The following is an 18060-nucleotide window of genomic DNA, read 5'->3' on the forward strand; positions in this document are numbered from 1 at the left end:
AAAATGTGTTTTTCGGACTCAGAGAAGTCTTGAATATTTAGAATCCTCAAAATGTCGAGTTCGAAATTTTTGAAGATTACAATACTTCCTTTATAATTCTTATATGAGGAAGTGAAAAATCAAAAGCGTTTGTGAATACATATGATCAAAAAAAAAAAAAAATCTGCGAGATATTTTGGAATAGGTAATGATTTTTTTTCCTTACTTACAAAGAATTATTACAAAAGAATCATTGAATATAATCTGGTAACATTTTTACAATAAAATAGCTGTATTTTTATACTTTTTCAATCCCACAGATAGTGAAAAAAACTCAGGAATAATTTTATTACATTCGATAATTATTAAAATAATGCCAACGAAGGAAAAAAAAATTCAAAATGATCTTTAGCTACATGAATTCAAATAGGTCAGTATTGCTTCGTGTTTATTTTGGTGCTATTTAAAAACTAGAATGTTTACAACACTAATTGAAAATATTGATATATTCAAAATTAGGATCAGAAATATTATGTCTAGTGTGACAATCGAAACGGTGAACATAATTGGAATGTCGTCTTGACATTCTTTAAGATACCAAGAGAAGAAAAATTTACTGAAATTTACTGACGTGTGTGGTTTTATTAAGACATTATATGGGTCATTATAATATATCGAAACAAACCATGAGCCAAATTATAATATTTTGCCTTACAATAATTTTTTTTATATAATCAAAGAAATATTTTGACCGGCTTTTATTTGATTCACGTAGTGATTAACATATTTAGAATACTTATTTGAAAGAATCAGATACTCAATTTGTGCTAAGAGGTGAATCGAAATTATACAATTCCAACGTTTTCGAAATACCATATTGGCATCAGAGATGACTGGCTGCTAGTATATAAAACACACTTCAAAGTATGTTAAAAATGAAAAATGATTCATACCATATAATTAAATCGTACTTTGAATCGCATCATATTTAACCTATTAAAAAAGCAGACAATCACCGAAACATTAATCAAATCATACTTGCATTGCATCATATTTAAACCATTAAAAAAAGCAGACAATCATGGAAACATTGCTTTAAAAATATAATTGCTTCTTTACCTGCTCTTGTAGCATAATCATAAATTCGCAATGACCGAATATTTATTATGCATGATTCAAGAGTTACACACGTGAAACCTAATCAGCGAGGGGGGGATGAAATGTTTAAAAAAACGGTCGCAATTATTCTGTAATAAAGAATTTAAGGGAGTGACTCATACCTCCACCCCACAATCAAACAGAAACTCAATCATCTCGCTTCAATCATTCTTTGATTAGACAACCCTTTTCCCCAGCCCCTGAAAATTGGAGAGCCCGAAATGAGCAAAAATAAAGTAAACCTTTAATTCTGCGACAATCGAAGACTACAAAAGTATTAATTTTCTCTCTCTTGTTTCCCCCCTTATGATCTCACGCTCTTAATTTTTCACGGTGCGCCCATTCCCCCCCCTCCATCCCCTCTCTACACACACGAGTTTAGGAATTAGAGCGGGGAGAGAGGTAGATGGAATATTGCGTGAGGGATTTTTCCGTCGAAGAATGTAGGGAATTTCGAAAGAATGAGAGGGATTTCTGACAAAAATTTATAATGTTAATTTGTTGATCAAATTAGTTTGGTAATTAAAAAGTATAATGGGAAAATGAACGGTGGTCACCGAAGCGGCAGAGCGAAAAATGAGAGGGTAGCAATTTTTCGAACGCGTGTTTTCAGCGAATTCTTGAGAGATACGTAATTACGCCTCCATATTTTTGAATATTAGACTACATAATATTCTACATTTTTCATACTAAAATGATGTCTCTGGATGTCAGACTTGGTGGCATGAAGAAACAGGAAAGCTATTATGCAGTTTTTGCTTTTTGGTGAAAGAGTATTCTAATTGTTAACCCTTTGCATTCTGAAAAGTAATTCAATATATAATTATTTACCTAATTACACGGACTTGGTTTTTGCTTCAAAAAATAAATATATATTATTTGAAGTTGAATTTTCATAAAAATGAATTCTTCATCTTCGAAATCTGTAGGTATGCAAAGGAAAAGTATGCTTTCTCTGTAAAGAGAAAGTATTATAATTGTTAACCCTTTGCATTCTGAAAAGTAATTCGATATATAATTATTTACCTAATTACACGGACTTGTTTTTTGCTCCAAAAAATAAATATATATTATTTGAAGTTGATTTTTCCTAAAAATGAATTTTTCATCTTCTTCGAAATCCGTAGGTAAGCAAAGGGAAAGTATGCTTTATATGTAAAGAGAAAGTATTATAATTGTTAACCCTTCGCATTCTGAAAAGTAATTCGTTTCATAATTATTCACCTAATTACGTGGACTCGTATTTTGGTCAAAAATAAATAAATATACACTATTGTTTTAATTTGAATTTTTCCAAAAATGGATTCTTCAACTTCTTACAACTCTGTAGGTATTTTTAACAGTCGAAATTAAAAATGAATAAATAAATAAAATGTCAAAAATAAGCAAATGAATGAATGGTACTTGAAAGGAGACATTCGAATGCAAAAGCTTAAAAAATTAATTCTGGAGATTTTAGCGAATATCCCCATTTTTAACTCTCTCTCTCTCAATCCAAAAATTAAAATGAATGAATTGGGTGGAATACAATTCGACAGTTCAAAAATGCATTGTGATGGGGCGGAGAAATTTGGCATGCATTATTAACGTACGATATGTAGTCGCAACCGATATGCATCTCTATCAAAATGCGAACAAAATTAGACAGAGGACATTTTATTTGTCTGTCCGTACACTTGTTAACATGGTAACTCAAAAAGGTACATTGAACTAGAGTGATGAAGTTTGTGTGTAGTCTTAACATCAAATTTGTATAAGCCTATCAAAATTTGAACCAAACCCATCGAAGATAAGTTGCAAAGAGTAGACTTCACAACAAATTTGTATACGCCTATCAAAATTTGAACCAAACCCATCAAAGGTAAGTTGCAAAGAGTTGATTCACAACAAATTTGGATACACCTATCACAATATGAAAGAAATCTATCGAAAGTAAGTTTCAAAGAGTGGACTTTGATACAAATTTGTATATGCCTATCAAAATTTGAACAAAATCCCTCGAAGGTAAATTGCAAAGAATTGATTTCACAACAAATTTGTATATGCCTATCAAAATATGTACGAAAACCCATAGAAGGTAAGTTGCAAAGAGTTGATTTCACAAGAAATTTCGATACGCCTATCAAAATATGAACGAGATTCATCGGAGGTAAATTGCAAAGAGTTGACATCACAACAAATTTATGTAAGGCTATCAAAATTTGAAGGAAACTCATCGACGGTAAATTGCAAAGAGTTCACTTCACACAACAAATTTTAATAAGACTGTCAAAATATGAACGAAGCCTATCGAAGCTAATTTGCGAAGAGTTGACTTCACAACAAATTTAGATAAGCCTATCAAAGCTTGAACGAAACCCATCGAGGGGAAGTTGCAAAGAATTCACTTCACAACAAATTTGGATACGCCTATCAAAATTGGTATTAAACTCTTCGAAAGTAAGTTGCAAAGAGTTGACTCCACAACAAATTTGTATCTGTTCGTTTCTGTTTCCCAAGACTACCGCTTTCGGCAATTCTACTTCGTTAAGGGGTAAGAATCGGAAGGGCTTATTCCCGGAATTTTTTTTTATTCTTCAACTTGGAATTACGCCCCATTAGATACTTTTTCCGTTCAGTTTTTTTCCTCACGTGACTGTGAGTATATTGTTGTTTTTGATCCTTCCATTTTACTTTAACTCAAACTTGATTGATTGATTGCTTATATATATCAAACAAATTTTATTGATTGCTTATGTGGCTAATTCAAGCTGCGGAAAAAGCTTTCAGGTGTGATACGAAAAAAATTTACGTTGTTAATCTCAAAATTCTATCAAAAAATTTAATAACAAATAAAAAAGAAGTATTTTAATTTTAATAAATGATTTTGTAAAAAATTGAATTATCAATTTGTTTGAATTTAGATCTTTCATTTATTCATCGTAATTTAATATGCAGGCATCTTAAATTACGATGCTGATTTTCCTCATTCGTAGGAAGCTGCATAGAGCTATGTGGATGAAATTGCTCTAAATTATTTTATTGTGAATCACAATCTTTTCCCGACAATAGTATCTGCAGTTTTTAAGCCTCCTAAATACTCAAAAAATCCGAGTTTACCTTATTGTTAAATGCAAAATCTCACCCCTAATTTAACTAAATAAATCCAAGAATGAACAATATGTCTACCAAAACTCGAATGAAACTCATTCGTAGGAAGCTGCATAGAGTTATGTGGATGAAATCTGATATAAAATTGACCATCAAGATTGTGTACATTAAGTTTTGGATCAAATTTGGTAGCAGTGGAAATCATTTGTTGGTTTGTGTTTTTCCCTTTATGTAAATATAAAAACTCAAAAACCCAATATATCAGATTAATATAATTTGATGCATGATCTTGTAGACAAAATTGTAGTCCTGTTTTGGATCCATTTGGTGCAAAGAGAGGTATCCAAAATACATACTCAGTTTTTATTAATGAATTACGAAGCACAAAATGCGCCATGCTATTTCACTACATATAAAAGTCAGGGAGGAGCTCTCACATGGACAGCTATGGCCTTTGAGAATTTATTGATTCTCTAACTCTTGATGAGGCATTATAGACTTTTACATGAAATGAAGGTTGATCCCTCAAGAGCAGACGATTTAATTGCTAGAGAATTTTTTTAAACTAATTTGAAAACAATAGACTCCAGTATTTCAGTTGAGCACTTCCATTTAAAGAAGCTATCGATTAATAAATGACAATTTATGAAATACTCTTTATGGGCTACCACTTTATTTTAAGTGATTTCTGTAGCAAACTTAAAACGATCACTGGAAGTTCCCATAAAGTACCGGTTTATACAAAGGTTGAAGAAAATTAGGTCCAGGTACGCAAACGAATGTCTCAACTTAATTAAAAATTCCATATTATGCTCATCAAGATGGCCAATTCTTTAATATCTGTCTCAAATGTGTGAAAGAATTACTCATCGAAATATTGTTTTATATATATATATATATATATATATATATATATATATATATATATATATATATATATATATATATATATATATATATATATATATATATATATATATATATATATATATATATATATATATATATATATATATATATATATATATATATATATATATATATATATATATATATATATATATATATATATATATATATATATATATATATATATATATATATATATATATATATATATATATATATATATATATATATATATATATATATATTTGGCAGTGGTCTAGTGGTAAGCTCCTGGCTTTGGAACCGCAGGGTTTCAGGTTCGAGACCCGATTCCACCGAAGAACCTTCATGTAGGTGGGTCTGGTGCACATTAAATCCGTCCTGGCCAAACGTCCTACCGCTGGTGTGGAGAGGGGGGTGCCAGCGCAGGTGCTGTTATCGTTATCTGACCGCGGCTCAAGATTAAGAGGTCTGTCCCAAAAGAGTCCTAGTTTTGCTTTAAAAAACGGGACGTAAATATAACTAAACAAATGAACAATTTGGCGGAACTGAAAGATGCGATACATCAATATGTGTGTAAAATTACTCCTGATATGCTAAGATCTACTGTTGAGAATGCACCAATGCGATTTAAATTGCTTTCAGAAAATGGTGGACGCCACATTGAACATGCTTTGTAACACGTTTTAGAAACGATTAAACACATTTTAAACCGATGTTTTCATGTCCTATTTTGTGTTAACAATATTGCATACAACGCCATTTCTCCCCTGGTAGTGAGTTTTTGAACTTTTTTTTGGGGGGGGGAAGAAATTTCCAGGACCTCCTTTAAACTATTACCAAGTTTGATAACATTTGGTCCAGTAATTTTCTTTCAAAGTGGAACTTTAATTATAACCACCCTGTACTTTTACTGATGCAATAATTTCCTTATACATCTAGTGATTTATTTTAAGAACTGAAATCGGCTATAATTTTTAATTTGAAAGACGTTTTAAATTTATATTGTTTATTAAACAATTCAATTTTAAAACAACCGCAATCCTGTCGAATATTGTTTAGTTTCTAAAAGAAGCTTATTTTCATCATTCCGAAATGACCAAATACGCAAAAGAAACGCCAAAGACAAAAGCTGCAACAACAACAACAACAAAGTCAATATAAAACTCTATGACGTCACTTTCAATCAAAATGAAACTACCTAAAAAAAAAAAAAGACGCCATAAAAAAAACAAAAGCCGACTACACATCATCACTTGTTGATTACATCACCTTCAGAAGGGATTTTTTCCCCTTCTTTTGATTCCCGAAATTCCCTACGGAAATTCCTCCCTTTGAAAAGTCAGCCGATTCCTAATTTGAATTTTTCAACACTAACCCTCTGGCCTTTGTCGCGTCATTGTAATTCCACGGTCCATCCCTTTATTTTGTTCTTTTTTTTTCCCCGCACTCCCGTCTCTTTTACTCTTTACCGCCATCTTTGTTTCTACCGCTAATGAACAAAAGGCACAAATCACACCACACAGCTTGTAAGCAAGGCATCTTTTTATTATTCTTTTGTTTGAGCCGGACAGCGGTTGCTTTAACCCCACCGCTGCCGCGCGTGGTGATGATGATGATTCGTAATTTGATGAGTGTTCGTCACTTTTGAAAAGTATTCAAAGGGGAGGGGGTTGAAAGGTGGGAGTGAGGCTGAATGGGAGTGCAAGGGTCTGTCCGCTGCATTCTATTATAAATTCAATGGCACTGGGCTGAGTAAGCACTGAGTTGCATGTTGGGTCATTGCCTTGAAAACACAGTCACGTTTTTTTAATGTCCAACCTTTTCGAATTAATTTGTCAAGTGCACTTTTTTTTTTTCAGTTGCAATAAAAGCTCTGTCCCCTGCTCAAAGAATCTTTAAATCACTTTTTTTTAAATCCAATTCAGGTTTAACTCTTAAATACTTGATATTTTTTGAAAGGATGATTTTAAAATGTTTTTTATAACTTTCATTTTTTGGACAAGTCATCTGAAAAATGCTTTAAAAATTCTTATTTTGTTTTAAATATAGTTTATGGTTAAGAAACAACTTGTTGGCAAATAGATTTAAATACCCTATTTTCCTTTTAAAAAATGTTAATTGAATATTACAAAATAAAACTTGGTATTCTTAAACAAAGCAAATGGACACACACACGGTCACAAGGAATGGATATCAATTTATTTTCTCTCTCTATATATATAACGTAACGTCCGTGACGGAAAAATTGTTCTTAATTTTAAAAACTTTGCTTTTATCCCATCCCGGGAGGCATAAACTTTGTACAAGCAAGAAGCGAAAGGTACGTCAATCTAGATCACAACATAAGAGGGAAAAGAAAAAAGACCCAACGAAATATTTATCCGCATGATTTACATACTATGAGATTCTGATAGGGATTTCTTTACACGTGTCGATTAGGTAAGGGAATTAGATCTTTTAAAAGAATTTGTTAAGACCGACAAATTTTTATCCCTTCACTCGAAGTGTGGAAACTTGCCCATTTCAACAATTTTACAGAGTTTCTGTTGCACTAATTAAATAAAAAAAGTGGAATTGGATCAGGAAATAAGAAAACATTGTTTATGTATATATATATATATATATATATATATAGGAGCTCGAACGATTTTGAGATGGTCAAAAACCATCGCTTATCTAAATGTTGGTGATTGCGAAATATGAGTCATGTAAGAATATGATGATTTTCTATCGAATTGAGGATACCACGTGACTTAAAAAAATAATGTTCTCTCATGATTACTTGACATTTTTGATAACAAATTTCAATTTTTTTTATTATTATTTTGTAATGGGACTTATTGTTTTATTTTACATTGATTCCTATGGAAAAAATTGTTTCATTTAACGACGATTAAGATTTAACATGTTTTAACATTAACATTATTTATTTTTAACATTATTTATTTTTTAACATTAACATTATTTTTCATTTAACATTACGATTAAGATTCGTGAAAGAATTTTATACATTAAGCGATGCTTTATTGTAAAATACTACTCTATAAAATGTAGTTTTTATACAGTAGAACATATTATAATAGATTTCCGTTGACAAAAGCCCAGATAATTAAAATTCCATAGTAAATTCTCCTTTCATGCGCCTAGTAACTGAGGCAATATAAATAATGCTGCAAATTTTCCGTCACAAAGACATAATAGTCAAAACATGCTGAAAACTTTTTGAAATATGGAATGAATCTCTTAACATGAATGCTAGACCAACAAGGAATATGTTTTAACGTTTTGGAATAAATTATGATCAAAGTAAACACCCGAAATTGTTTGCACATAGTAAAGTTTAATTAAATGTATACCTTTCATAAATTAAATTACTTAGTGTAGTTATTGCCTTGCTTTGAAAGTGCTACTAGTTAAACAAAGTGAGATATAATATATGCGTCAATATTTGATTTAATAAAGCTAAGAACCAGGACATAACACTTGACCAAATATTTTAATAAATTGCATCTGCAGGCGACGCATTTAAGTATTTACTTTTCGAAATTTTGCGATGGTTATTTGATCGCAACACGCTTTTATTAGCGGTGCTCTCATTTTGTAGAATTTTAATCGAGTGACAAAATTTATTTTTCCGAAATGTCATAGGCACATACACAAAAATGGGAATCCTTGATTTGATTTTTTTTTAGATAAAATGCAGGATTTATAAGGAAACCGTTTGTTATGATTTGAAAACGATAATTGAGTAACTTATTAAAACATGGGATTCGCAATAAAAACGCATGGATTTTTTTAAACACATTTATATAATTTAACTTTTTTTAATGTTTATAAAGAATTAATTTTGTAGCTTTTTTTATTCATTTCTTGATATATTTACACATATATGTGTTTTCGAAGATTTACTAATGACGTTTTCATATTTTCAAGATTTATTTTTCATTTAATACTTTAAATTAATTTAATTTTGAATCTATTCGAGTAGCGACATCTGGTATTAAATTGAAAAAAATTAAGATTTTATAATATTTAATAATAATTTGTAAATAAAATAATAATTAAATAATAATTTGTAAATAAAATAATAATTAAATAATAATTTGTAAATAAAATAATAATAATTTGTAAATAAAATGATTTTTAAAAATTTAAAAAAAATTATCTCTTTGTCAACCATCGGTCCTATTTCGCCAATTTTTATTTTATATTAAAATTATGACCTTCATATATGCCATCAGTTATTTATGCCTTATACTCTATCAGTTGCCTATGTCTTATACTCCTTATAAATGTATTATATACATTTTCGGAAAAAAAAAATCCCAAAACCCTTTTTCAATATATATTCTTTGTGGATAAAAACCATGATATATCATGCCATAATCTGCCAAATCTTAATTTCATTTTGTCTTTAGATTCAATAGTTGCCACGATTTTTACTTTCTCTTATAAAAAGCGCACAAAGAGAAATTATTATAATCGAAAAATAATTCGGACTCGAGATCTTGACAAATCTCCTCGTACCTGAGCCCCCTGAGTCTGAAAAGTACATTTTTTTTAATTATGTCCGTCTGTCTGTGAACCCAATAACTTAAAAATGCTTAAAACTAGATATATGAAGTTTGGCATATGGACTGAAAACTACATTTGTACATTTACGCCAAATTTTGAAAGAAATCTATACGAAAGAAGTCAGTCCAAATGCAAAGAACGCTTATAACTAACAAACGTAAAGAGCTAGATAACTAAGATTTGGCGCATTCATCTAGCATCTATAAGGATTTTGTATCAAATTTTGAATCAAATCCATCCAGGAGATGATCTTCTGTCGGTTTGTACTTTTAGAAGCATGTAAATTAATGACTTAAATATTAGGGTGTCCCATAAGTTTCTTTCATATTTCTAATTTGAAATGAATACACAATATTTAATGTTTATTTATTTTGTTATATAAGAACTCTTTTGCTCTATTACCTTCTTCCATCGCTCAGGAAGCCTCATTATGTCTTCTTTCCAAAATTCTTGTGTTTTGGACAAGAGATAATCCTCGAGGTGCGCTTTTATTTCGCTGATGGATTTAAAGCGCTTATGGCGAAGAGAATTATTTAAGGACAAAAAGAAGTAATAATCAGATGGAGCGAGATCTGGAGAGTATGCAGGATGTGGTAAAACTTCCCAATCAAACTGTAAGAATTTTTCTTTTACGACTAATGCAATATGTGTTCTCGCGTTGTCATGATGAAAAACAACAGCTCGTTGTTTCATTAATTCTGGCTTTTTTTTTTTTTTTTTTTTTTTTGCTACGGCAGCTTTCAGTTGATCTAGTTGATGACAGAATTTCATAGAATTTATTGTTTCACCTTGAGGAAGGAGCTCATAGAAAATTACGGCTTTCTAACCCCACCAAATGGACAAAAGAACTTTTTTGGGGTGTAGTAAAGGTCTGGTAACTGATGACATAGACGGTAAATAGATAAGCCTGCATGTTTGCGCAAGCAGAGCCATTATAGCGCAATGAGAAAGAAACTTTTGAGACACCCTAATATATGCAATTTCGTATGCATAATTTAAATAGGTAATTTCGTATGGTGATTCCAACTGGAAGTTGTTTTGAATTATCCTGTTTACAGACAGACAGACACAATTCCAAAAATGTGCTTTTGTAAGCCGCAGAGATCTGAAAAATTGAAACTCGTCAAAATCTCGATTTTTGAAGTTTAAAATCATTTGAAGAATTATCTTTTTGAAGAATAAAGTAACTTTCTCTTGGTATATTTCGTGCACAAGACAGTAAAAGGAAGGAAAAATTCGAAAATAAAAAAAATAAAAAATTCTACTGATTAGTACACTTCTAAAAATGCATTTTCGAAAATATTGCTAATTATATTTATTTTCTCTTAAGTTTATATTTGAAATCTTACAAGAGCAATAAATGCAGAATTCTAAAGCAACAGTTACTTTTATTGGTAGACTGAAAATACTATAAAATTGTATTAATTTAGTTGTTTTCTACATTTTCTAGAAATAATTGTCAGTTGTATATATATATATATATATATATATATATATATATATATATATATATATATATATATATATATATATATATATATATATATATATATATATATATATATATAACATACATATATATATATGTAACATTATTTGTTGTGAAGCATGATGCAGTTTGAAGACAGTGAAGAAACTTTTTATCTTTTTAAATTCTTTTTAATCCATCGAGAAAGCATAATTATTTACAAGCAGAGACGGACAAGACGTCCGTCGCAACGCAGTACAAAAGCCGTAGTGGGGAAAAAAGGCCGAAATAAATTATCCCTCGCCTTATATAACCTTAGATTTTGATAAGGAAAATATTTCTTCATAGTGCTAATGTATTAACAAGATTCTGATAGGGATTTCTGACGCATGTCAATCACATGTAAGGGAAACGCAGGGATCTTTTAAAAAGAATGTGCTTACTGGACATTTTCTACCCCTTCACGCTGGGCGTGTGAAAGTATCGGCGTTTAACCGATTCAGCAGTTTTATAAAGCTTATCTTGAATTAATTTAGTAGAGAAAGTGGAATTGGATCACGAAATAAGAGAATATTTTTAGAATTTTTGGGCTAAATTAAGATAAAATCTTGGAAATTAATTAAATTGAAATTAAAAGTTTAAAATGTCATTGCATATATATATATATATATATATATATATATATATATATATATATATATATATATATATATATATATATATATATATATATATATATATATATATATATATATTATTTTGCTCAATATTAATTTGAATTATTTGTACCAATTATTTTGCTGTTTGTTTTGCTGTAAATAAGTGGTATGAAGATTTCAAATAGCTTAATACTTTCATATAAAACATTATAAGTAATAAATTTATTTTATTCCATATATAGACTATTTTCACGTTATTTTTACTAGCAGTGTTTAAAAAAGTAATTGAAGAATTTTATCAATATTTCATTGTTTTCTTTAGTTACTTTTAATATTTTCCAAACAGACGTTGAACAAAATTCGATAAGTTTCAAAATTAAAAACCAGAAACTTGTTAAAAAGTTATCGATTTTTCGATGATTGCTATTTGAAATCGAAATTAGCAGCGAAAAAAAAAAATACATAAAAAATCTTGATAAATGTGTACCTATAATTTTTTAAGTGCTAAAATATTGATTCGAATAAAAATTCATAACTTTTTTTTGTTGTTATTGTTGCTTTTAAATTTCTTATGAAAGAACACGTGGTCATATCCAATGGCCATTTAAATAAAGTAATTTTTTTTCAATCAAAATAAAAAGCATTGTATGAGTAAGTGTTTGGAAATATATCAATTGAAAAAGCTTTTTAAAAAAACAGTTGCATTAGAGAGCAAAAACACAGAATTATTTATTTTTATTTATTATTATTTTATTATTTTTTTGTTTTGTAGTATAGAGAAAGTATAGTAATCTCTGAACTCGTGATTCTGACAAATATCCACGTTTCAGGCCTGTCTGAGTTCGATAAACACGTTTTTGGAAAATGTCCGTCTGTCTGTCTGTGACAAAGATAAATCAAAAATGCTTCAATCTAGATGTGTGAAATTTGGTATACTGTCTTTTCACCAAATTCACAGATTTCTATCAAATTTTGAGTAAAATCTGTTCAGTGGAAGTCCGTCTGTTAATGTGACAACTTCAAAACAAAGAGAGCTATATAGATAAGATTCTATACACAGATTTAACACCCATAGCGTAGATATCAGTTGTCGCCTAGACATCTGAAATTTGGAAACAAAATCAACAAAGGGTTGATTGTCTGTCTGTCTGTACTTTAATAAATATATAAACGCGATAATTCAACAACCCTCCACATTTCAAACCGTCTCGTGCCCGCAAAATGCAATTCTTGGAACCATGCTTACATTCTATCCCTGACTGTGAACACGATTATTCAAAAATGTTTTGAACTAGGAGGTTGAAATTATTACTAATTGTGAAGAGGCATCTATCAAATTTTAAACAAAATTAATTCATAAAAAGTATCTGTGTCTTTTGTATTTGTTGAAATGAAATGAAAGCTCGAAAATGCCAGAAGCTAGATAAGTGAATTTTGGTATAAAGTTTTTACATCTGAAATATAGTTCCAAATAAAATTTTAAGCTCACTCCATCAACAATTTGACCATCTGTCTGTCTGTACATTCTCATGCATATAAATGCGATAAATCAGAAATACAGCGATCTAGATTTATGAATTTTAGTTTGCTTTCTTCTTACTAAAAATTGTAGTTCTGTGTCATATTTTCATTTCAATTATTAAAAAAAAAATGCGTAATATGCAGATTTAGTTTTGTTCGTTATTCTACGAAGCACACAATTCTCATATGGGGGAGTCCTCGGCTTTATAATAACGTTCGATCTTAAAACATCGTCAACTTGCTAAAGTAATCATATTCTGAGATGAGTTAAATCGATCAGCGAAATTTCAACATCTAGGCAAGTCAACCTTCTAACTCTCCGACCCGCCCTAAGGCACACGGATTTAAACCATAGAACTGAATGACCGGGCCGCCGCAACAGCAATTGGCGGGAACTGTGGTTGAGTCCTAAGGGCCGTCACCGGCCACGGTACAACCCTCCCCGAAGGAAGTACGTCCCGTCATCGATGGGGGGAGTCAGATCCCCCACCTATTAGTGTACCCTCCAGGGTGGCGAGATCCAACCACCATGCCGGAAGCATCTCATCCTCATTTCGAGGTGCCCCCCCCGAGGGTCCAACATCTAGGCAATGGAATGGTGATGAAGTTCGCAGATGAGTGCTGGGTGGGAGTCGCCCTCGTCATCTGATCGTGATTGAAACTGAGGAGATAAGTTGCAAAATGAATCTCAAACTGTTTCGAAGCGGAATCTTAATATAGCTAATAACTGTTTGCTAATCAGAAGTTAAACAAACCGATTCATTCTCCCTAGGTTAAAAAATGACGTTGAAGCGCCATAGATGTAGAATTGGCTTTTAACTGTGTGCGGGTTGAGGTTCGAACTCGCAACGTTAGGGTTCATAGCCGAGTAACATAACCACTAGACAAAAGAGTACTCTCCTCTCCGGAAGTTGTTATCTGGCTTATAATATTACCACCACAACAGTCCCCCCACCAGTGAGTCGGTAGAGTTTATCGCGCCAGTTATGGCTAGCGACGAACGTGATTATCGCGCCAGGCGTTATGGCGAGCGACGAACGTTGTTATCGCGCCAAGTGTTATGGCGGGCGACGGCGAGCGTGCGTGAGTGGTTGCTGCCGGTAGATGGAGCCACGACAGCAGAATGAAGGATGCGGTTGTTCAGAACCAGGGTCACCAATGTGCGGGTTGAGGTTCGAACTCGCAACGTTAGGGTTCATAGCCGAGTAACATAACCACTAGACAAAAGAGTACTCTCCTCTCCGGAAGTTGTTATCTGGCTTATAATATTACCACCACAACTGTAATATTTTAAGGTATTACAATATGTACTCAAAATAGGATTTAATTCTCACTAGTAAAATTCAGAAAATATATTATAATAATTTTAGGTGTTATATGCATTTAGCTAGAGCCAGGTAAGAAAACTAATGTTAAATTCTCGCAATGCACGTCATATGATAAATACTACTAAGTATGTGATATCAAATTGCATTTTATCTTAACTCTTTTTCTTCCAGCATGACGTTGGTGAAATGTGGAAATTTAGGGAGGAAAGAGCCAGCTTAGATGCAGTCTTCAGTCTCTGAACGGGGTTCAGAATTATGAATTCCTTCCCAAAATAAGCCCCGAGTTGCCTTTGAATGGGCCGTCAATATAAATAAAGCTAGAATTCCGACCTGACAAGCTAAAGATTCCGAAATTAAATGGACAAGGAATATTTGACCTGTATAAATTTATTTTTGATAGCACGAATATTTATAAGAAAAGGCTGTATATTATAAAATGCAAAACATATTTCAGATTTCAACTCTAAAAAATACCAAGCCTATTTATTACTAATAATTTATAATATCGTTGCCCTGCAATAACAGTACATTCTTAAATGGATACCTGGTCAATGAACTCCGGCTGTGGAGGCCATGTGACAACTTGATGAAAAATTTGGCGATTTTGGCAGTAGAAATCAAGGTTGTGGAAAAGACAGGCAGTGTAGTGATTTCTCTGTTCAGAACTAATATTTCAAGATCCTTTCAGAAAATTCCATAATCTTTTGGAAAACTATAAAAACCGGAGTGCTCACACAAGGACTTGTACTAATGTAGTTGTTTAATTTATATTTCACAATTTGTGTGAGTGCTGTTGATTTCTACAAAGGTGAGGCATGTTAATGGAGATTTATTTCTGGTTGAATTTTACTAATTGTGTTTCATGTTTTCTGGTGAAATCAGGCTCTGGTTATCAATAATGGAATTTGTAAAAAATTATTGCACTTTATTCTCACTGGACAGATTTCCGTAACACTATATAAATTTCATTTGATATCTCTGGTAACGAACATGTCTTAATACAAATAGCAACACGAAATCCATATGAAATTTTTAACTCAAATACATTTATCTCTTTTTATACTATTTATTTTGATTTCTGTTCTGTGTGTCATTCATTTGTCTAAATAAACATTTTGAAATCTCGGAAGTCACGACATATTATAAATAGTCATTTTTAAATTTCTTAATGATTATACAGTTTAGGAAATCAATACATTTCTGCATAAAATGCCGAAAATTAAAAAAAAAAGAAGGATTTATTTAACAGTTTAAAAAATTCCATATATTTTTGCCCAAAATGACGAAATTTTAAAAAAAGATCCATATTACAGTTCAAGAAATCCATATATTTCTGCCCAAAATGCCTAAATTTAAAAAAAAAAAAAAATCTATATTACATTTTAAGAAATCCATATATTTCTGCCCAAAATGCTGAAAATCAAAAAAAAAAAAAAAAGATCTATATTACAGTTTAAGAAATCCATATATTTCTGTCCAAAATGCCTAAAATTTCAAAAAAAAAAAAAAAAATCTATATTACAGTTCAAGAAATCCATATATTTCAACCCAAAATGCCGAAAACTTAAAAAAAGACCTATATTACAGTTCAAGCAATCTATATATTTCTGTCCAAAATGCCGAAAATTTAAAAAAAGATCTATATTATAGTTCAAGAAATCCATATATTTCTGCCCAAAATGCCGAAAATTTTAAAAAAAAGTTCTATATTACAGTTCAAACAATCCATATATTTCTGCCCAAAATGACGAAAATTAAAAAAAAAAATCTATATTATAGTTTAAGAAATCCATATATTTCTGTCCAAAATGTCTACAATTTCAAAAAAAGATCTATATTACAGTTCAAGAAATCCATATATTTCAACCCAAAATGTCGAAAATTTAAAAAAAAGATCTATATTACAGTTCAAGTAATCCATATATTTCTGTCCAAAATGCCGAAAACTTAAAAAAAGATCTATATTACAGTTCAAGCAATCCATATATTTCTGCCCAAAATGACGAAAGTTTTTTTAAAAAAAAATCTATATTATAGTTCAAGAAATCCATATATTTCTGCCCAAAATGCCGAAAATTTAAAAAAAGATCCATACACAAAAAATAAGACAAAAAGTTAACATTTGCTTTAAACTACTCGAATGATACAAAATTTACCATTCTATGTGTGTATGTAGTAAAAAAAAAAAAAAAGAATAGTGTAGAAGAATTCACTTAATCCTACCTTATATTAAAGGACATACAAAAGCAGCTTTCGGAATCTTCGCACCGAATCCTGCGGAATTTCGAGAAAAATAATATCCAAATCAAAGTAAATTTCCCCATATGTTAGAAGATATTTTTTTTTTTTTTTTTTTTTGCAAAACACATGACTAGGATTTCATGGCCATGTGTACTCAGTAACTCGAAACAGGGATGGACTTGAAAAAATATAAAGTTTTCTTACTTCTTTTCTTCCTTCTTTTGCAGACGTTTTCAATCCGAACAGCGCCCGAGGGTTTATGTTTACTCTACGAAAGAAAAGACTCGCGTTGCAAACAAACTTCTTCGATAGGGTTACTTTTCAGTATCTAGTAGGGGGTGGAGGATCATGCGAGTTATTTGGATTTACAAAATATGCATCTGTATGCGATTCTGAAGAAGGGATGGGTGGGGGAGGGGGTAAGGATTGTTAGTGAAACTCTAGAGCTAGCGATTTCTCTAGATTCTTCGATGATGCTTCGGTTCTTGAAAATAGAAATATATTCGGATTTTTAGATGGGATAGAAAGAGGGGTGGGGCCGAAGAGGTTCCAGAATTCTGAAATCATGTATGAGGTTCAATAGACGGACGATTTTTTAGGTCCGAAATTCAGCAAATTTTCACTTATTCGGCATTCAGTTATCCGAACATCTATCTTTAAAAGTTGTTAGTCTGCCTTCTAGTCATATCGATGATTTTGTTTGCTTAGAAAGATAGAAAAATTTCGATTATTTGATGTTGATTGCTTTCAAACATTACTGAATCATATAGCAGATGTAGGAATTTAGAAACTAAGCACAGTTTCAGTAATTCGATGCTCAATTAACCGAACATCACCACATCAGTATCACATTTATGTATTGGATTAAATATTTTTATTTATCCAAAATTTCATTTTAACATCGATTTGAAATTAGTTTAAAAAGTTTGAATTTAAGAACATCATGGTTTGACTTTTGTTCTTCCTAGTTCCATTTTCGTATCATGAGATTTTGTTTTAATTTTATAAGCAGTCGAGGTAAGATTTCCACATAGTTGTATTATGAGGGTTTCTAGTGAATTCAAGTTGATTTGATTACTTTGGTAGTAAATGTCCAATGAGGGTTTCTTGTGAGCCCAAGTCAATTAAATTGCTGTGATAATGTATGCCC

Source organism: Argiope bruennichi, chromosome 7, assembly GCF_947563725.1.
Source record: "Argiope bruennichi chromosome 7, qqArgBrue1.1, whole genome shotgun sequence".
NCBI classification, from domain to species: domain Eukaryota; kingdom Metazoa; phylum Arthropoda; class Arachnida; order Araneae; family Araneidae; genus Argiope; species Argiope bruennichi.